This window comes from Rhea pennata, chromosome 1 (genome assembly GCF_028389875.1).
Source record: "Rhea pennata isolate bPtePen1 chromosome 1, bPtePen1.pri, whole genome shotgun sequence".
NCBI classification, from domain to species: domain Eukaryota; kingdom Metazoa; phylum Chordata; class Aves; order Rheiformes; family Rheidae; genus Rhea; species Rhea pennata.
In genome coordinates, this window is record NC_084663.1 from 48,793,447 (window position 1) to 48,816,336 (window position 22,890).

Sequence of the window (22,890 nt, forward strand, 5' to 3'; positions counted from 1 at the left end):
GGACCGGCTGCAGCTCAAGGCACTGGGCTGGCAGCAGCACATATGCCTCAGCAGGCAGCTAAAGCAGCTGCCGGAATGGGGCTTGATCCAGTGACCAGCTGGTCTCATGGCATGGAGGCAGTAGAGATGTGGAGACAAACTGTCTTCCCTGTGGCAGGGATGTTAATCCTGGACAGAGGTGGGGTAGACAGCCTAACCTCACATGTTTCACGATCTCCTGCATCCATTATCAAGACTTGTGACTTTTAACAAGATTTTGTCCGGTAGGTGTCTAATGTTCGTAATGTTAGCGTTATTTAAAATGTAACATTTGGGGCAGTGTAACGTATGGGCTGAAGAAAGGCAGCTGCACTCCTGCTGTTGGTGCATCCTCTGTCCGATGGGGATGAGAGGTCCCTTTGGAGCCCTTCCCCGCCTGGAACCTGGCCCAAGTCCTGCATCAGGCAACCATCCACCAGTGGGGAGGTCAGCATCCACACGAGGGCGGCAGGGACAGCTAAATGCAAATAAATCTGTCCAGAAAGCCCATTTTCATCGAAAAACTCTCTCTGTAGGAAATTAAAGGAGAAAAACAGAAACATACAAACTTTCATGGCCTGTTATTAGTTCAAACACTTGTGTTAATAAGAAACTCAGTTTCAGTTGTTGTCATTTCTGTGCAAAGTACCCTTTCCAGATAACCATGATCTAATGAAAGATAAACCATCCAGATGCTTTTGTATAATGAAATAAAACGTAAGAGGAACTTTTGATTCTACAAACACTGTAACAACAACAACAGATAGTTGGCAGAGGAACTTAAGAATCATTGAAAATCTTCAAAAGGAGGAAAACAAATCCAGTAGGGTCAGTCTGAAGTATTTGAAATCCAAAGCAATCACCTGAAATGTGCTTTTCATAATATAGATTTTGCTGGTTCATCTTTTCACATCCTGCTTAGAGCTATCCACATAAGTAATGCATGCATTAGCTAGCTAGAGATACATATGCAGTCATATGTATAAATGCGTTTTATGTAAATTGTCTGCACCGTACAGCTTGACTTTTGTGTCTTTGATCGGCTGATAATCTCTAAGTATATGGATTTCAGTAGGCCAAATAATTTTATTTCTTCTGGGAGTACTTTTGGCAAGTTTTCCATGAGTAGGAAATGAGTTGGAAAACACTGATGAAACTTCAAAGCAACAGCTTAAGGTGATCTTTCATTTCATGAATTTCAGACTGTCTCTGCTGTTTAAAAACATGCTGAGTTCTTCCTCCTTAATGGACTTTAATTTAAACTATGAACAGGAGGAATTTATGAAAATTGCATGAGATGTGTGAAAGATCCTGCCAGTTCAAAATACAGAGCATTTTCCAACTTACAAAGATGCTAAAGGAAGTATTAAAACCTGAAATGCTGTACTACTACTGTATTCATTTGTGCAAATAAATGGACATTGAATCCTTTTAAATCTCAGAGTCATATTGCTGGGGGGGGGCATTGTTCATTTGTTTGATTGCTTTCTTTTTAAATTTTGTTTCAGTTTTGTTATACATCTCCATTCTTTTCCATGTCACTTTCTTAGCAAAGAGTTTGCTCTCCTGCAAAGCACCTTTGTGACAAGAAAGTTCTGAGCTCTACTAATGCTCTCAGATAACCCTCACATGGCTACCATAAATTAGGGACACTGCGACGGTTGCTGTAATTCATGATAGGAAGGGGAGCATTCTACCCAAAAATCCAAAGGGCACAAATGCAGTCTTTTCCAGGGCTTAAATTCTAAGACAAGGTGAGACACAAGCAGATATAACTACAGGGAAAATGAAGAGCATTCTCAGTAGCTGGCTCTTTAAAAACATTTTAAAAGGTCACTTGAATTCAGAGCTGAAAGATACGTGGAGAGCATTTAACTGCACCTTCCTCTTGGAGTAATCGATCCAGTTATTAATTGTCCAGTCATTAAGTGGAGCTGTGCAAACAGTTTTACACATCAAGCAGGGCCAGGATATATTTGACTTCCTGAACATTCTTTCCAATTACATTTCTATCACATTTAGTGTAATCATTATTCTTAAAACTGTCTGCTTCCTTTTCAGAAATGACTGTCACTTCACAGCAAAAGCGCTACTGAGAATCACAGAAGAGAAGGCTGCATTTATGTAACTGTTTTAATTTTTGGCTAACCACCTACAAAGCGACACATCAGGCTTTGAACTAATTGGTGGTCACAGAATACATAAAGTGTATGTATGTATGTATGTATATTATTTTATATACATAATAAGTATGTATTTATAATGTATGTAATATATAGTCCTATTTCAAGCAAAAGACAAATCCAAAGAAAGTTTTAAAAATGAACAGTTAAGAAACTACAAAAATATGAATTGTTTTAATATTTGTTCACTTGATGACGGCAGTCTAGAAGCAAAAATAAGGACACCACTGCAGCTCTGAGAGAACAATCCTTTTTTTCAGGGCACTGTAAGAACACGGGATCTATTGACCTGGAACAAGAAGCAAGAAAAACAAGTCCAGTGGCACTGCCCCCAGCAGCAGTTACACGCTGATGTTTCAGGAGAAGTGGGAGGCTTGAAGCTAGCACACAACAGTGAGTTTGCCAGCTACACAGCACCATGGGGACAGGGACGGATTTAGTCTTCAGCTCAGATGTTACCTTGCTATGTCCAGTCTGTACAGCTGCTTCTCTTGCATGGTAAGATACGGTTTCTCACAACCCCTATCAGACCATGTACCGTTTCTGCCTACAGCCATCCGGAGATGGAGGAAGTGTACTCTTCGAGATCCGATTACCCTTCTCATCAGTTCACAAAAAAAGGACAGATAAAGCAAGAAGGAAACGGAAGCCTTAGGTAAGAGACAAAAGGCAGGTTAATTATTCTCTGTTTAAAATGGTATTGGTAAGAAAGAAAGAGAGGAAGTGAAATCAGATCTTGAAAGCAGAACCTGCTTCTGTGTCCCCTCAGCAAAGGAGAATGAATGGGTCCAGGAGAGGAAAGATACCGCATCTGTCAATATTTGGTTTAACAAGAGAAACAACAACAAAACAAAACCCCTACACACTGTGGAAACAAGTGTTATTCCTCAGGCACATTTTGACAGGATTTAGTAGCATTTTTGTTAACAGACAATAGCATTGAGGAAGCAATGCACTCCGAACACCCCCTCATGGAGAAATGGGCTCAGAATATGACCTCAAACTCTGTGAATGGGAGATAGCAGTAACTTCAACTTCTAACTTTGGGATAAGAACTGACTCTATGGGTTAGTCCACCCTTGGACACAAGCCATGAGACAAGGCCAGAGACATGGATTCCAGCCTTCACCTTTTTCCATGATCATGATTCTACCGTAAGTGCTATTGAACCCATCTCCAGTCCTTAAAGCACAGGGTATTATCACACTTTTACAAACGGAGAGAATAAGATGCTGACTAGACTAGCTGGTGAGGCCAGATCTATTGACTATTAGGGATGGGGACTAAACACACATCTCCAGATTTCTTCATGAAATGTGCCTTCACTCATCAAATTACTTAATTAAAAGACTATCCCTATATGAAAAAGAAGAAAAACTTGCTTTTCAGAAATGGTTCAGATGTGGCTCAGAACAGAGGAAATTAGCTTCCATGTTACTACTGCTTCTAATTCTAGTATCACAATGTCTGAATGCCCCCCAAAATCAATCTCCTCTTTTGTTAAATACTTATCAACAAATGTTTTTCCAGCTGAAGCTGTACATAGGCATGGAATCTTGCAAGACACTGCTGAAAAACAGCCCAATTTGGTCAGTATTAAATCCCTTCTTAAGCCTGCCATAAGTAACAGCTAAAAAAATCTACGTTCCCTAACCTCTTTCAGAGTATGGGATGTTACCAGTAATAAGGTCTCATGGTGAACAGTGTTGGCTTAAGAAGAGGATTAGGAACCACTGACTTGTCAGTTATAAACTCCAATTTGCTGAGGACTCCATTAAAGGAACCATTTTCAAGGCAAGCTATTGTAGGTTTGTACAATTAAGGCTGTAATCAACAGTAAGCCAGGTTTACTCATCTCTTACTGCTCAACTGGGAACACCAACCAGGTGAGTGTGTCCTTAGCTGACTGGAACAAATACTTTTGCCTGTGAAACCAATTATTATATTTCTATTGAAAGACTTTGAAAATAAAATGATCATAGGGTATCACATTAGTTTAAAAATGTTATGACGTATTAATGCTTCTCTGAACTTTTCACTCCTTTTAAAAGCAGCTCAGAGAAAAAAGAAAAGCAGCTTCCAGAGCATTTCAATAGTGCATTAAGTTATGTATTCTACATCCTAGAGGTGAAACATTTTTAGCATTTATGGGAGCTCTGGGGTTCCACTCCTCAGACTGAGCTGGCTATTAATACATGACAGAAAGCATCTGTGATCAACTGCTCTGAGGGCTTAAGACTTGAAGCATCCAAAAAGCCTATGCATAATCTTTCACTCACATGGCTGATTGACCACACCACGCTTAAGTCAATGTGATGTACATGCTGTAATGTGACAGATCCAAAATATATAATGTACTATACATATTATGTGATCTTAATTAGAAGAATGAGGGTCTTTTACATGACAATTTTCTTTCAGAGAAAGGCATAGGGCATCAAGGAATATTAATGTTAGCATCAGTTATCATAAAACATACAGACAAGACTTACTTTAAGGCTTGTGAATATGAAGTACACATTAAGAATAGGATTATGCTATTGCTAATGGGAAAATGATTGCCATTCCAACTTTCTTCTAAACTGGGGCATCACTATAAACTCAGCTTGTTAGAGAGAGAATAACAGTCTGATCTTATGTCGGAAAATGCCTGGGCCATTTCTATTAAGCTTCATCTAAATTCATAAGCAAACCAGAATAGTGCAGGATTGCACCCACGCAGCTGGCTGAAAATTAGGCTGTTAACACGCTTTTCTGAGTCATGCAGACCTCATCACATTGTGGTCTATACCCATGAGTGTTCTCACCCCACGTTATTTTTTGCTGGAGCACTGGATCAAAGCTGTCTAACTGTCCACTTCTGTCAGCATGGGAATACATCTGGTTCACACTTGGTTTCAAGAAGGACATTATTTTCACCACTTTGTTCTTACTTTGAATACTATGATTACTCTTTCCTAACGGTCAGTAAGACTGGCACCTACCAGTTAGCAGTTTTTCTCCCTTGGTACAGTGTCTGCAATAAAGGTATCAAGCTCATAAGCAGTAAAATAATGTAAGTGGTGTCTAAAAGAACTCTGATTGGATGAAGAGAGGGGGAGGGGGGAGAGGTGTTATCACAATACCTGGCAAAAGCAAGCACCTTGCCAGCCTGGCTCAGAGCAGTGCATGGAAGAAGATGCTGTGCTCTCCAAAGCTTGGCCTGATGAAAGCTCCTGGGAGGTGTCTGCCACTCAGACTAGGCAGTCAGTCATCTCATCCTGCCGTGGGGACGTATCCCTGCTGCACAACCCGCCTTTCTCAGTTAGCCGCTTCCTTTGGGAGCCAGGTGTGTCTTCTGTTGGGAGAGCTTTGCATTAGAGATCTGATACCACACTACTGAGCAACCAAATGACTTTCCTTGTTCATTTCCCTAACGGAGGGGAAGTCACAACATGGGAACATAGGTGTGAGACACTGTGATCTGGAAAATGATTTTCAGTGATAGATGTCCCTTATACCTCAAGTGTGCTGACTCAATGTTTTTCCCAAATGTGGGTAAAACAGCCACATAATTTGCATTTCTGTTTGAGTACACAGGAGGATTCGCTCTTTCCTCAAAGAAACTAGAAAATACTGTTGTCGCATGATCAGATAGTAGACTCCACATACTGTAATGGTAGTGGAAGAACACGGAGATGCAATCCCCTTAGCTCACCTAGTAAATCTTTCCCTGTTCTCACATGGTCAAAACACATGGTCTGAAACACAAGACGTTGCTTCCAGAAACAGACCATAACAACAATTTCCATTATTGGCTAAAGTAACAGCTGAGGGGAATGGACATTCACATCCTAGGACATAATGAGGATTCACAGTGAATTGAGGTGAATTTTGTCAGGTTTGGGCTAAATCCTTCATCTGTAATCAACTCAAATCACTTGAAACAGAATGAGTGCTTGTTATTTGCCTCCCTACTATTACAAATACAGTTTACAATGTTATTTTCACTACAGTCCATCTCAATGCACAGCCTTGGGTTGTGGAATAACAGCAGAAATTGCCCTGAAAAAGTCATTGATGTAATTCAAAATCTACCAGAAATAAAATGGGAAAAAATTAATTTTGTCAAACTCAGTGATCAAGTGAGCAGGGGGCAATGCCACTCGTGTGTCTGGCAATGGCCTGTGAGAGCCACAACATTCTCTGCAGAGAAAAATGCAATTCTGAACAGCATGTTATATGATTTTAACGTCCAGAATTATACATTGCAATGGGCTGCATCTTGTCCTAGTGATAATCCCCATGAGTCCAGTGTTATTCGGATATTTCAGTCTTCCGAATTCATTTTCCTTCAAATGGATTGCTCAGTAGTAATGATTATTCAGGAGAAAAGTGGCAGACAGGGTCAGGCAGCAGTAGAATGAAAAGTGAAAACTTGAAAGGTGCTGGATGAATATTTATGCAGAGCAATCTTCGCTCTCACATTATGGTGCATAATGGGATCAGCAAAGCTAACGGAATTCACGCTGCGTGAACTTCCTCTGTGAGAACTTAGTTTAATCTGTACGTAAGACTGACAACCCGTGAACACAGAGAAAATGTTCAATGACATGTAAAAACTTGATTGAAATAATGTTTCTGACTATATCCATCTTCTGGCAATGACAGAATAAACACCATTTTTCCAGGCAGATTTTAAATCCACAAGCCGCTTTTTTGAAATGACATCCAAACATTGCTGTAGCAGACTTTGTTCTTTTGTTTCACTGCTGATTTGGTACGTCCTACTGGCAACTGAAAAGCATCTACAGCATCTATCATTCTTGTAATGAGGACAAGAATTTCAGAACAGCCTGACACTGACCATCGCTGAAGAGCTGATGGCTACGAAGAGCAGCTGGGCAAAACTTCTGCTCCGATACTGCGAGATCTTTCAGGGAATACTTTTCATTACATAATGAATGGCTTCTGACTGACTTGGTACTATCTGTATTATTTTTCAAGATTTTCATTTGAAGTGTGCAAAAACTGACTTCAGTGCACACTGACAGTGAAATCTATCCCTGTGCTGTAGGTACAGTACAAGACCTGTAAATCAGTTTACTCGTTTTGGGGCTGCAAGTTTATTGTGCAGAGGACTCCATTTCATTCACTCTTCGTATTTTTTGTGAGGAGGTTGCTAGAAAGTCCAAGAAGCTACTATGAATCATAGTTATGCATGAACCTCCAAATTACTCGTTAATTGGAAAAATGAATTCGGAAGACTGAAATATCAGACTAATACTGGACTCCTTGGGATTATCACTAGGACAAGATGTAGCCCATTGTAGCTTGCTTATCAAAATCAGGTTTTAAGATTTCTAAAATATATTGATGTTTTTACTGCTTTAAGTCTCAATTTAAATACTGGGAGACCAGTTTCCCCTGGCATATTTTAGCATTTCCTTTTCTGTCCTCAGGGCTCTGTTTCATCAAGGTACTTCACTGCATGCTTAGCATACGTCTAATCCCTTTGAATTCAAGGATATATGAAAAAGTGCTTTATGGAATTTAGCCCTATGCAAGAAACTTGGGAAAAAAAAACACACAAGTTATTCGAAGTACTTTAACCCTTCAAAATTATTCTGTTTCAGTATTATTCATGACTTTATGTCTGATCTTTTCAAAACCTGCAAATCCATTATTATTCAATAGTGAGTAACAACCTATCAGGAATACATTAACCTTAGTCATAATATTGTGTGACTTTATTAAATATACAAAGAAACCTCAAAAAATACTGAATTCAGCCCAAGCTATCCATCGTAATTAGCCCTTCTGCGGCTGATTTGTTCAAGATGCTACATACTAACTGTGTGTACAGTAGTTATTTTAAACAGGCACATCAGTCATGTTCCTTTCACCATCTGGGCAGGTTTAAAGTCTATGTTCACAGGCATCAGAAAGCAAAACTGCGATCATACAAGAGGCAGAAGTCTGCAAAACCACTCATGGCAGTAGCAATTGTAACTAAAATAGCTTTTTAACGTAGAAGTTTTTGTGTGGAAATCTTCTTTGAAAAGTACTGTTCATAGTGTTTTTCTCTTTTCCCCCTCAAGACAGCTGGTTTCGAGCACTCTGTCACTAATTCAGGCTTCAAAGCAACAGCGTTTTAACACCCTGACCGCACTGCTCGCCCTCGCTCCACGCGCCATCACCTCAACGCTGTGTCCCACTACGGCCGCAGATCCCTACGCAGCGAAGCGCCTCCCCACGTGTGCTCGGCCACGCTAAAAATAGCCCCGGCCCCCTAACAACTGCCTTCCGATTGGCTGCCCGCGCCGCCCTACCAGCCTATGGCAGCGGCGGCGCTCAGCGGCGGCGGGGCTCCTCGTCGCGCTGGCGGCTCTGGTCAGAACAAAGCGGCCGGCGCTGACAAAGGAGCCGCCGCTGCTGCTGGAGGGGTGAATCACCCGTCAGGAGAGGCGCGGCAAGGCGAGGCGTGCGCACCGAGCTAGGGGCTTTTTACGCAGCGCAGGGGCAGTTGTAAGCTTGTTCGCAGGTGCGGTGGAGCGTGCGAAACTCCTCTGGCAAGTGTTGGCAACTGTTGGAGTGCTGTCACTTCCCTAAAACTTAAAAGCTCTCCTTTAAGGGGCGTACGTGCCGCTATAGCTGCAGAGGTGCCGTCCGCATGACGCAGCAGTTCCACCACCGGACCGGGAGCGGATACCCCGCGGTGGAGCCGTCCGGTTCCGCTCCGCTCCAGTCCGGCCCAACCCGACCCTCTGGGGGCCGCTGTGGCCCCACCGTACGTGGCGGCGGCGGGTGGGCGGGGCGCTGGGCGTCACGCGCTGGCAACGGCTGGGAGCGTCTGCCAGGAGGCTGAGGTGGAGTAGCGGCTGTGTAAGCGGGTCGGCTGCCTTCATAGCCATCATCTTTTATTTAACCCCCGCTCCTCCCAGCCTTCCCCGAAGAGAAGCAGAACTGTGTGTATTACCTATTGCTTTTACGATGGACACAGCACTCTCTGAGCGTGTAGTATTTGCACGTATGCTTTCCAGTAACTGTCCAAGCCTTTGAAGATATGTTACGAGTGGAATGTGTTTATGTATGATGCAAGGCTGTATGTTCATGTGTGTATTGAGGTGCCAGTCCCTGCATGTTGCCCATTCTTTGATTATTCATTTCTTTTTTTTTAATCTTGTCTAACCAAACATGAAGGAGCTCTTTAAATAATTAGCATTTTACATATCTCTTAAGAAAAGAAACAACCAACTTATATATCAATCGAGAATACCCACCCAGAAGACAAGTGCTATCATTCTGTCTTATGCTTGGCAATAACTTTGAACAAAGAGAAATCTCGGCCCTGATTCATCAAGCAAAACACTTGAATGTCTGCTGAAGTTCTTTGTCATATCAAAGCTTCAGGTGTGCCTGGAACTTAGTTTCCCTATAATGAAGATACATCTGTTTCATTGGGACACTCTGTGGAAGGTTACAGAATACAATCTTTGCCCTAGAAGATTTTGTATCTGAACCTGTATCTGTATCTGACCGGGATCCTTCACACACTTAAATGTGTGCTTATCTTTGCTACAGTGGAATTAGTTATGTCCAGAATGTTAAGCACATTGTACTATTTTTTTTGCAGGATTTCTTTCCATACTGATAGTTTAAAGCAGCAAAGATACTTTCGTGTAAATTTAACCCCTTTACAAATACTTATGACTATTCATTTTCAAGCTATTTTCAGATTATTTTGCAGATTCTAAACACAGTTCCTGGCATTCTGTGTATGCAACAGTGCCTGTGCTGACAAATTTGTATTTTAGGGAAACAACAGGTAGTTAAAAGGTCTATAATGGACTAGAGATGTAATTTTTTTAATGGAATTCTCAAGAATCAATGTTAAAACAATTACATTGGAGGATTTGGCAAGTGCCTCCAAATCTAATTTCAGATAAAGTATTTATTCAATATATAATAAATGTCTCAAATATTTTCACTGAAGAAAGGTACAATTTTTATATGTAACTGCAATTATATGCTTGTATATTACATACATACATACATACACATAAGATTTGACTGATATCTGATGACTCATTAAGTGTGCTGGGGGGTTTGAGAAAACAAGCAAATTCTGATCTGCAGGATGTCTTATTTAAGCTCTAAGTAACACCTCTGAAACTGTTAAAAGATCTCAGGATTCCAAGAGTGTTTTGACTCCGTCATAATTTTTTTCTAGACCTGCTTTTCCTTGGGTTCCATGAGGATTAGGCATCAGAGAGATGTGAGTCCAAGTTTACTGAAGATAAGAACTGTAAAGAAGTGAAAATTTTCTTGTGAAGAAATTTGCATGTTCAAATTTGCATCGAGTCTGCTCCTTTATTCATAATGGCAGGAAGAGGTAACCTGTTCTGTGTTCTTATCTAGTTTAAGTTACACTTTGAAATGTCTAAAAATTTTTATTTCACGTTCTTTTACATCAAGCACAGGTAGACATTGGTATATCAACGAGCTATTCCTTATTTTGTCCATATAAGCTGTCTGTGTCAATTTGTAATTTACGTATTAATTGCTTGCAATTTTTTATAGCAGAAAAGTTTACAACTCACAATTCAAAAGATTTCTTAATTATGAAAGAAAAGAACCTCCTGTCAAAGAACATAGCCCATAACTATCTACCACCAAGTGCTAAAACATGTGAAATGAATGTTAATTGCTGGGAATAGAAGGAAGCTGATTTCATGGTATGGCTGTGTGAGGCTTTTAGCATGAAGAAGGAATGTATTCTGTTAGCTTCAAATGCAACAGTATTTTCTGAATGGTGATGACATTCATGAGAAATAGCATCATAAGTCTGGCACAGTTGATTCAAAGATGATGCAAGTTACATACAGAGACACCATTCTCTGTGTGGGTTCTAGATACTTCCTGAGGGCTTGTGTCACCCCATGAAACCAATGGGACTTTTCCAGTGTGCACACAGTAACCTTTCCTGTCTCTGGGCAGCAGAACAATTTTTGTGTTTTTTAACCAGCCCACCATCTGATCATAGCCTTATCCCCTCCTGTGTCATCACCTCACTGAGCAAGAATGAAGGAGTTAAGGCCTTTTAGCAGGATAAGGGTTCATGTTTCTCTCAATTTAACTGAAATATTTTTCATGCAAATTGTAAATGGGAAGGTTCTTTAGATTGGCTGTGTTGCTCTATAGGAAAGTGTGTCTGGTTTTGGTTTTGCTGTGTGCAGCTGCAAATATCTCCAAGTTTAAGAAAGTGTAATAGCTTGGAAATATGTGTCTAAAGGCATTTATATTGACATTTAGTATGACAGCTCCAGACTTTGTATATTCACTTCTTCCAGATTTATCATGACCTGAGATAACTTTTTGTATTATTCCTTCATCAAGAACATCCTCAGCTTGTATTATTATTACAGTTTGCTTATCAAACTTTTAACTGTTTTATTTATTTACCGCTTAGTCATGGCCTTATTTCTGATAATCTCAATTTTTGTTACACATTTTACTTTCGTTTTTCATTTGCTTCATCTTAAACACTGCTTCTTGTAATGTGGGGTATGCCTTCAGTCTCTGTCTTCTATAATTCTTGAAAAACCAATTTATGGTAATATTTCTTGCTGCACATGCTCTGTTATATAAGTATTTTTTTTTGTTGTTGTTGATTAAGATGCATGTTTTTTAAGGGCATCTGTTCAGGGACTGAGCTATAATTTCTTTTCTTGCAATATTTTATGTAATATTTTTCTAAGATGCCTGGATTATGTTTTCTTTTCCTTTTTGCTCAGCCGATGCCTTTGGGCTGGGGACTTCAATTATCTTGCTGTCTCTAAGACACTTACATAATTAGGTGGTTTTCATTTTCATTCTAAATTTGGTGAGTATAACTGAAACACTGGAAAGTGCATCAGCTTCAATATGAAGAAATTCAGTCATTGAGAGAAACTACACCTAGAAGAGAGACGTGCTTGAAAAGAGTCTCTTAATAATCAATAAATGAAAGTAAAAATAAATAGAAATGGGGAGAATTGAGTTTACTGTCGCTTTTCCAGTCCATTGCTTTAAATGATACACTCTTGTAGCTTTGATGATCCCCAAAAATAGGGTGTTCCAAGGAAAATTTATAGATGTGTTTCTAATAGTTAAACATATTTCTCCAAAGATTGAACAATAGAGGGCTGAAAGGACACATGTTTTATAGTTTAGTAATTTTTGATGTTCAGCATTTTAAAGATAGCTTCTTTATTTGTTTTTCCTAGTTCTAGCACTGCCCTGATTATGCACATTTGTGTTTGTATGCATACATACCTTTAATTTTCATTATCTATTTAACTAGATGTTGTATTTTCCCTTTCAAGGTTCAGGAAATGGGACTGGGAGATATTACAGGATTAAAATTACTTTGAAGCAAGAGAACTTTCTTTCTTACATGCTATTCCCTTCACACCTGTTACTCTTTCAAGCAAGCAGTGATAGTAAATGAAAGTAGAGAATACTTTTCAGCTGCAGTGCTCTGAAAACCCTGCCCAGTTCTTTTGAGTGTTATTTGGTATTTAGTCCCTATGACTACCCTTTCTTCAAAAACAGAAGTCTAAAAATTAGCTGCTGAGATCTATTGAGCTCAACAGTTACACTCCTGCTAACTATAAAGGGAACAGATTAGGCCTTTTTTCCAGCTTTATTAGGAAACCTTTTCCCTAAATCCAGCAAAGTGACCTGAGGCTCAGTACTTCTAAAATAAGGTCATTTTGTAAATCTTCTAAACATGAATTCAGAAGCCTGTTCTCCAGCTCTTCACTGTGGAAATGTTAGTCTTAATTTCTGCTGTGAAAAAGTGTTGAAATACTACAAAGTCAGGGATTCTAGAATTTAAAATATGTATGTGTGCTCCAGGGAAGATCTGTAATGCTATGAGTAAAATGCGTTTTTCAGGCCTCTGGAGTGTGATTGTGTCATACATATATGTATGAAGCATTATCTGTGCAGCCTTACAGTGTAGGACATGTGACTGGAGTTGTAGTGACTTCTCCGGAGCAGTCAAGTAAATGTACTTTCAAGATACGTATATGTGTGCTTTCCATGGAAAGCCTATTTTGAAGTCTGTGGAATTTTGTTGTCTGCAATGGCTTTCAGATTAGAGCCCAGACAAAAAATGTCTTCAAGCAGTTAGAAGTCCTGTTTCAGTCAAAAGCTTCACATACAGTCATGTCACCAGCATCAGTGGGTGTTCAGGCAACCGTTTAAGTTCTTTGGTGAATAACCAATCTGTCTTGCTGGAATGTCAGTTTAAGTGCTACTGTGAGATATTAACATTTGACAGAGTGGTGTGGCATGAATACTTTGAATTTTAATATTTAATACTAAACTAATAAAAGAGCTATGTAACATCTACAAAACAGGTATGTTTTGGGGCTCATCCTTAACGTACTACACATTTCCTGGAGCATGGTGAATTGTGTATGTGTGCCTGCATGCTTGTGGATATAACAAGGAATTTGATCATAGAGGAAATTGGGACAGCCAGTCCTTTAAAATGGTTCTCTTCCCTTCTGTGAGCATTAGACATGGAATTGAGACTTTAAGAACATGTTTTGTGAATATAGTGATTCTTAAGCTATAATTCACATCCACAGTTATGATGATAAAAATATGGAAGGAAGAGCAAAGCCTGCAGTTTAGAGCGTAAATCAATCTCCAGATACATGGAAGCATCAGAGTGAATGCCTATCCTGGTGGTCATGAATGCCTGGCTTCTAAAGGCTCTTTAAATCCTCATGTTACAGGAGAAAGAATTAAATGGGTCCGGGGTCTAATTTTGTAAAACAGTTCCTATTTTCCTAGAGTTTTCCAGAATCGTTAATGAACGTTGGGCTATATAGAGGGACGAAGCATCAGAAATTTGAGCCGGCAGGAGTAGAGCTGTGCTTCTCCAGCTACACTTCATATGGCTATGGCATGTGGGCCATAGCTAATCTGTGGAATTTCTGTTAAACAACAAAATTGGTAATGTTTTCACTTAGAAGTTATGAGATCAGGCTACATGGCAATCCATGAGAAACTTAAAGGACTGCTGATTGTTCCTTGGCTCCAAAACTTGAGGAGCTAGTTTGAAGAGCTAAGGTCCTGTGTGATTATTCAAGACCCTAACCATATTTATGTCAGGCTACATTTCATATCAGAAATGAAATAACCACAATCGAATGTTTCTCTAGTTTTTCCAGAAGATGTATTTTGCAATTGTTTTTGTTCCGTTTTTCAACATTCAGTGAACAACCATTACTGGCAGAGTGCCAAAAAGTCGTCAGTAATAATTCCTATCTGAGAAGGGAGAAGATTCATTATTGATCAAGACTTTATCTCCTCAAATGGAGGTTATTATTTTCACTGGAGTCAGGAGTCATACTGCTTTGATGAGGAATAAACTTGGACCTTATCCAGATATTGATATTTCTGAAGTGATGATCTGGCTCTAAAACTGGCCATAATGATGAACAGCTCCACTATACAGATGTTATTTCATGTGCCTGTCATTAGTAATGCTTACAGCTTTTGAATGCCTTAAACACAAGAGCCTAGTGGTTTTAGGCTTAATAGATTTTTTATGTGAGAGACCCTTCATCCTTTAAAATAATGTTGTGAGTGGATTGCTTACTATTCACAATCATATAAGAAAGTTACTGTTCTTAAAGTTAGGATTTTTTTAGTTACTGCTTGTGCAGAATTTGCTGCCTTGGGGAAATGTGCAATATTGGAGTATTTTTATATAAAGAGATAATCTGCATTGGCTTTCTCCACATTAGTTCAGAATTTAATATTAAGATCAAAATAACAAATGTCCTCGTCTGAAAAATTCCTAATTTTTCATAAATCTCTCTATACAGCTCATTTATCAACATTATAGGCTAGTAAGAATATCTACTTCTTCTCTGAGTAATCCAGTTTTGATGGTCCAAAGTTACTTTTCCATCCACTGAAATGACTTCTAAGAAAGTGAAAATGTCGCTGAAATACACAGTGAGTAATGGAGTCTGGATCTGATGTAGTGTTTCTGACTGCCAAACAGTGTGTCTCTTCTACTACATATTCTTTGACAGGTTGTCTAGCGCTGAAAGAACATTCAGATACTCGCAGAACTCAGGCAGCTGAGAAGGATAATTCTCTTCCTCAAACTCTAGTAGTTCTCTCCTCTTTTTTTTACTCACATCTTCTGTTCTACACCTCCAGAGCAGTAAGATTATCAGGAGAAACCTCTCAAAAGAGTAGAGATGATATGTAGGTTGGCCTTTCACAGTCCAATCAATATCATAGAATATCACAATATTTAAACTGAGACTCTTGATAAAAACTGCCTTGATTGGAATGCAACATAAGCAAGGCCAAAATGATGTTGGTCAGACAACAGATGTGATTTGAAAGCTAAGATTTTTTCCCTTTTTCTATGTGGGCACATATCCTACCATGAAAAAGTTGTGGGATAATATTCCTTTCACATTGTTTAGGAGACATTTCATTTTCTTTTAGTTAAAAACTTGACTACTTCATGAATTGATCGTTTCAGGTGAAATGCTTCTCACTGACTTTGGATATCTGCTTTATGGAGGCCTATTCTAGGTGACAGTTATCTTGTTTTGGTGTACATATTTAAGTCAAATAAGATTTGCTATTGCAGGGAGTCATATTAATAAGCTGAATCTCATCTTTCACAGCTAGTGCAAAATATGATTGCATTCCTCGTTTTATACGATTTACCAGGAACACTTTTCTTTCTTTTTGATTCTCATAAATCTGTTTGTGATGAACAAGCCTGTTCAAGGGTTTGTTCTTCAAGCTCATTAATAAAAAGGTTGGCTCACATTGTTCTAAAGCTACTACTGTTTTATCCATCTGGCTTCAGTTCTCTCCTTGTTTTGTAAAGATCTTTTCAAACCCTCTTATTGGAAGAAGTCTTTTTTATTTCCCATTAAGTTCAACTAAATATAACTAATTATAGGATGTTTATTAATACTTTCAGCATTTAAACAACAAAATGTCTAGCTATACTCCTATCTACAATCTCAATGTTTTTATGTATTTTTCATTCATCTTACATATATTTTGGTGGTAATAGTAATAGCCTGGAGTGTGTTTTACTATTTGTTACATATTCAAGCATATTTCTAAAGTCAACTGGCAGAGTCATCACATAACAATATTTTTGCTATTTACTACATTTTATTTGGCATGAGGAACAAAAACCCCAGACATATTTCTAACTTTAAATCCCTTGTTTAAAGCATTTTATGTGTAGTATGCATTCTATATACCTTTTGGCCTGATTGATAGTATTTTCATGTTTATTTTTCTTTCCTTATGTTAAATTAAGATAAATTAATCCAACTTAAAACTGTTCAGTAAGAACATGTATTAATCTTTGTATTTAGATGCATAATAATGAGACTTCTTTCATCTTTTTTGGCTTTATTTTTGCTTATCTAGAAGTACTGTAGTATTTTTTACATGCTTAATGAAATCTAACCAAAATGAATTTCTACAATGCCTTGCTTCCTTGAGTTTTGCACTTCACACACTGCAGAAATTAGAATACAGAAAAAATAGAAATCTAATACCAACAAGATAAAACTAGCACAATTCAAAAGAAGATTATTACATTGCTGAGCTGTCACAAGTCCAACAAAAAAAAATGAAGTGACTCATCTTTTTTCATATGCACTGCCTGCATCAAACATACATACATAATTATTTATTTGTGTGGTTCTGATTCTTTAGCCAACTGTTGCTACTTTATAATGTGGTTTAACCACTTAAGGATTTTGTTCAAAGTGTTCATTTATAGTATTATCATTGAACCACAAAAAAGCATTCTAGGCTCAAATATAATTAAGTTGCATGCAAGTGTTGTCTGTTATTAAATCTTACTTTGTATGAGTACATCAGTTCAAAGACAGCTGTCCTGCTAAGATAAGATAAAATATTCAGTGAACAAGGAGTGCTTTCTACTAGAAGGCGTATTCCTTATGAAAACACTGTATTCTTCACAAAAGTAGAACAAATACATAAACCCCAAGAAAAATTAATATATTATTGTTACTTATTTTGACTTTAGAAGTAATTGGACTTAGACCTTTAGTAACTTAGATCATTAGACCCTTTCTTAAGAGAGGAGCTAAGATTAAATATCAGTGTGCTTTTGAAAGTTTTATTTCAGTGATTTTATGATCAAAATCTATAAAAATCCAGAATATACAAAGGTTGTGGTAAGGAAGAATAGTGTTACAAAACTTTTGAATACTCGTTGTCATTGATTTAAAAAATTTGATGTGTTGCTCCCCAGGTGAAAACTCTGAAATAAGAAAGATTTTCTGTTCTGGAAGTGTAAACACACTCTTGTAGAGATATATATATATATATATATATATATATATATATATATATATAGATATATATATGTAGATATGTGTGTGTGTGTGTGTGTGTATGTATGTATATATATATATATTTCAATCCTCAAGCTGTGCAATGTTTAACACTTTTACCTCATAGAACTTAAGTTTAGGGCTGAACAAATAGTATTCATGCTAATTTAGCTCTTTCTGATTGGGAGTTTTTTTTGTGGTTGGGCAGTGTGTTAGTGGCACATACTTACTGAAGTTATTTGGGTAAATTTGAATTTTCAACCAGTGAGTTGTTTAAAAACTGATTGCTCTGACTATCCACTCTACTCTATTAAATATTTACTTAGGTTCAATCTATTAAATCTAATTAATCAGCCTCAATTCAAAATGCCTAGTGTCTACCAGCACACATGAGAGGAGGCCTTACTTTTTTTTAACTGTCATCAGAAGGTGGTTTGGCAAATCATACCACACTGACGCTTCAGAATCTTTGTTTGAAAGAAAATGAGGAAATGAAGTAAACCCAGTACAAACAGACTTTTTTTTTTGTCATGTCAATGACAAACCAAGAAAACTACTTTTAAAATATAACCACTTCCAGAGATGTACAAAAGTCAAACCAATGAAGATAGTAGGAGTAAAAGTAACTGTAAACAAGAGACTTGCTGACTGGTGTCATTCTTGTGTCTGTCTTGGCAAATGCCTGTAGGAAAGCCTCATAGTGACTCATTTATAGAACTGTTTTTTCCCCCCTTTTTTTTTTCTTCCCCATAAATCTGTTGAAAAATGAACTCAAAGAGAATGAAAAGGCTGACATTGCAGGTTGACTTTCTGTAGTATACTTTTAGCTGAGAAAATGCAACTGTTGAGTCTGAGTTTCCCCCTCAGTTAAAAAAGGGAAAAAATAAGCACTCAGCTGAGGGACCAGAGCTAGTTCAACCTGGAGTAGAGACAGCTTTGGGATGGCCCTAGCAGCAGCCTCCCAGTGCTATCAAGAAGACAGAACCAGGCCCTTCAGAGTGAGACAAGGAGCCTAAGTTGAAACAACAGAGATTTAGATGGGATGTAAGGAAAAACTTTGCTGTCAGGAGAGACAAGGGGTGGAGCAGGTTGCTCAGAGAGCCTATGCCATCTCCATCCATCAAGGTTTTCCAGACCCAACTGGATAAATCCCTGAGCAACCTGGTCTAATTTCATAGCTGAACCTTCCTTCTTAGAGCAGGGGTTTGGACGAGGGACTTCCTGAAAGTTCCTTCCAATCTGAATTAGTCTATAATCCTATTTTGTTGAACGTTTGACCATCCAAGCCAAATGTAATGTTGAAGTTGTTAGAACTCGGCTGATGTCAGTGGAGTCCCTTGTCTCATGGAGTCATTAAAGAGTTAGAGAAGTAAGTTACATTGTTGCTATAAATACATTTAAGACAGTACACTGTTGGAAGATACTCCTACAGCAGTTAGTCTCGTAAAGAACTAATTATTAGAAAGTCTCTTTTCACATCATTACAAATGTGTGACATTACAATATGACTGTGTTTTCACATCTTTTCCATTGTTTTCTCTACTTTTTGTGTGTCTAAGTTAAAATCTGAAGTGTATCCCCCAAATTTCACTGTGTGAGTTTCATGAGCTTTTTTGTATAAATGCAGAGCTTGTAACTGTTTTTTTTCTTTTTTTTTTGATCCTTGCACTTGCAATACCATTATTCTCTTGGAGACCAAGTGAAGTAGCTCTTTGAACATATTCTATATCTTAATATTTCTTTATTTCTGTTTTTCTATCAGTTTGTTTACTAATCTCTATTTAGCATTGCTAAGGTAATGAGTTTGCTACCAACCCTAAAGTAGATCAAAAAGAAAGCAGAGCTCTTGATGACTTTTATGAATTAAATTTCTCCTCTCAAATCCCTGATTTTCCATCCAAAATTTTTTGTTCCTCCACAATGCAGAACTCATCCCCTGATCACTGGAAAAAATAAAATAAAATCACAGGTTAGAAAGCTAAATCAGTTCACTAATGCTAATATTTTTCGAGAGCTTGTTTTTCTCCAGATAGCGTGATATCTTATTTTTGTATTCTGCCCTTGAATTTCCATATGAGAGACCTGATATGTGCAGCTTAGCAAACAAAGATGCTAGCAACACAAACAAGCTGCAAGGATCAGACTTCCAAGGAAGAAACACGGGATGCACTCTGAAGTCAAAATCAAAGTGACAGCTCAACTATGAATAGTCCATTCCCACCTACAGAGAGGTGAGAGTTTTCTGAGGAGAGACTGTGCAATCTAACAAGATCAGCTTCACGTACATAGTGACAGCTGAAGTGTAGCAGATATAACCTGGGCAAAAAAAAAGATGTAAATGTTTAATACCAGCGTTCTTTTCAGGCACAATTTCTTGTGTCACGGGAGGAGGAAAGGAAGACTTTCTAGTTGGCTTGTTTTCCTCAAAGATGTATCACCCTTGAGTTTTAGTACAATGCAGTGAATGATGGATCACCATTTTGAGAACCTGAAGAAGTGAAACTGAGTCCTGTTTTGTGAACAACTCTGTATTATGCAGGACAGTTAGCATTTTACCTTGCCTGTCTTCTGTTGCCTCTCTTACGCTTTGCTTGTTCAGTTATATGGCAATATCTTCAGGAGAGAGATGGAGTCTGGCTGTGCATTTGTTGAGATTAATGTTTGAAAATCATACTTCGTCTATTTAAAAAACCTCTAAAGATACAAAGACAGCCGCTGTTCTCTACAGCTTGGTAGATTTTAACAATACTTGAATGGCTTAGTTCCTAATCAATGCAAATATATTCCCATCGTAAGTAAACCATGCTAATTGAAATAAACAATCGAGGTAAACCATGTTAATTAAACCATGTTAATAACTAGATAGAAACCAAATACTTAGGAAGGATGAATCTAAAACAGTTAAAATGTTTTTGTATAATAGCTGAAAAGCTGATCTTTGCATAGTCAGTTCTCTTTTCAGTCTGTTCACAGGAAACACTTTTGTTTATAGCACCATCAAAATGCTATGCTAGAACAAGGCTTTTCTGGGAGTTACTTGTGTTAAATCTGCAGGAATTTGCTTCAATTAGTGCAGAAAGCACAGAAAAAAGACATTTGGAACTTACCTATTCCATATCTAGTAATAAAGTAAATGTATGCATACTTTTTCTCATACACCCAAAATGTATATTTTCTATGTGTGCCTTAGGGCTAGCTGCTGCAATTGCAATATTGTTTTTGTTTTTTTTCTTCTTTTTTTGGAGGGGAGGGGGGGAAATCTAACTTCTTTCTTTCATTCCTGCTATTACCGAGAAATATTTGGGGCTTGCTGTCGTACTAGGATTCAACTGCTGTTGCAGGAAAAGCTCCTCCATAAAGTAACCACTGGAAGGTGACCTGAAGCCTAGAGGAATACATCTGTGCCTGCTCCTGAATTAATATTTGGAGGGCATACTACTGATTTTGTCAGTGCCTTCAGGCTCAATGCCTGCTGCTTTCTTGCTCGTTTGGAGGATTAGCATCTTAAGAGATTCTTTGGGACACATGCTCCTTAACATGTATGTTGAAGGTCAAAAATTTGTCTGCTGTGCTTCCTCTCCATAGTCCAGTGCAGTTTTTTTTTCCATAGACCACCTTCAAATTCAGCAGGAAGAGGGGAAACTTTTCAAGAGTCTGCTGGTCTCAACGACCCTCCAAAGGCATGTCTGAAGGTATCATGTCTGTATGCATCTCATCACACACACTGGTTCCAGTCCCAGAACTCGCCTTCGAGGTGGTGTCCAAGAAGCCTGGTGGAGTTGTCAATAGACGGAGCTGTGTTGTTTAGATGTCAGAAGTAGTTGATGTTGGGACTCTCTCTGAATCCTGATACGTAGTTGAGAGGGTGTCACCCCACATTTTCTGAGCTGAAGTGTTTTCTTTACAGGAAAAAGGGGAGAAAAAATACTTTGAACTGAGATACAGATCTCATTTCTCTCACACTTAGGTTATTCGTTTGCAAGGAAGATTAGAGTCCAGGATTTGGGATCTTGATTTTGAGAGGAATACCTCTTGAACAAGCTGATATGCACGGTTAGAAAGAGCTATACGGGAGGCCAAGGGATAAGAGAGAATATTAGAACTATAAATATTAGCTCCAAGTCTTAGCTTTAGAGTTTAATTTAAGGCTTAAAGAAAAGTCAGAGTTTTTTTACTGAATAGGAATATTAGATTTAGGACTATTTCGTATTAGAAGTTATGTTTTGCTAAAAGAATTTTAAGAGGAGAAAAAAGTTAAATTGACAGAAAAGCTTACCATTTTCTATGCACATTTCTAAAAACTACGCAGTGTTCAACAATTGGATCAGCCATGAAAACTGAGTTTTCTTACACTGAGTGTCTGCCACAAGCTGAGTTACTTCTTCCTGTCTTCCGATGGTTTAACCATTTTGTGAGTTGTTTGTTTTGCCTTCCCTTTAAAAATCCATCCATACTTCATCATAATATAAATATGGTTAAATTATTTGCTTTCTCTGCGGAGCACTGATAGACTAAGCTAGAGAGTTTAGTCTTAAAAATATTTGTCTTCTTTCCCTTGAAACTCATACAAAGAAGAAGAGAGAGCCATTCAGGTTAGAAGCGAATGGCACAGATGTCTGATCTAAATTGGTTGTGGCCAAGAACATGAGGCAATGAAACTGAGACTGGAAGTTGATGGTACTGGAAGGAAATGCTGGTCTTCAAGGCTGGAACTTCCTGAGAAGGGTGGACTGGTAATTTGGTAGAAAATCAAATGCTGTTGAGAGTCAGTGGTAAAAAAGAAACAGAGATCACACAGATCAGGTTCTGGTGAAAAAAAAAGTGAAGATAAGCTTAAAATTGGTAAAATAATGACAATTGAAACTGAATTAAAGTCTCATTATATAAATTTGCTTATTTGTTGTGAGCTTGAAGTTTTTTTATGTGTGTTAATGAACTATTTATGTTCATTTAAGGTAAGCATAACCCCCATCTGCTGCTACACACATGCGCGCATGTATGTGCGTGCACATACACGCACACACACATATTTACACTTTGAAAGAGCAATATTTGTGTTTTCAAACCATAGACAGGTGTGTTATCTTTCAGCTACTCACTTTTATCAGTCAAACTGTAAAACATGAAATGGTCTTCCCCTAGTATATCATATAGCTTTCTTGTTAGTGAAGAAATACTGTAAGTAGCAGCAGTGGTAGGAGAGCTATAGAACAGTGATTTAACAAAAGCACCCTTTTTGTTTTCATTGTGTGTTGTAGAAGGCTAGTAACATCTCCAAAATGGAATAT

General features: G+C 38.2%; 1 long non-coding RNA gene across 2 annotated transcripts in view; it reads left to right on the forward strand.

The window, feature by feature from the left end:
- Positions 1-8,576: 8,576 nt before the first annotated feature.
- LOC134136409 (uncharacterized) overlaps positions 8,577-22,890 on the forward strand; it is a 58,804-nt gene continuing 44,490 nt past the window's right edge. For both annotated transcript variants that reach the window (XR_009957502.1, XR_009957501.1), the window contains exons 1-2: positions 8,577-9,148; positions 10,414-10,575. This is a non-coding gene — a long non-coding RNA (uncharacterized LOC134136409). The remainder of the gene's footprint in view (positions 9,149-10,413; positions 10,576-22,890) is intronic.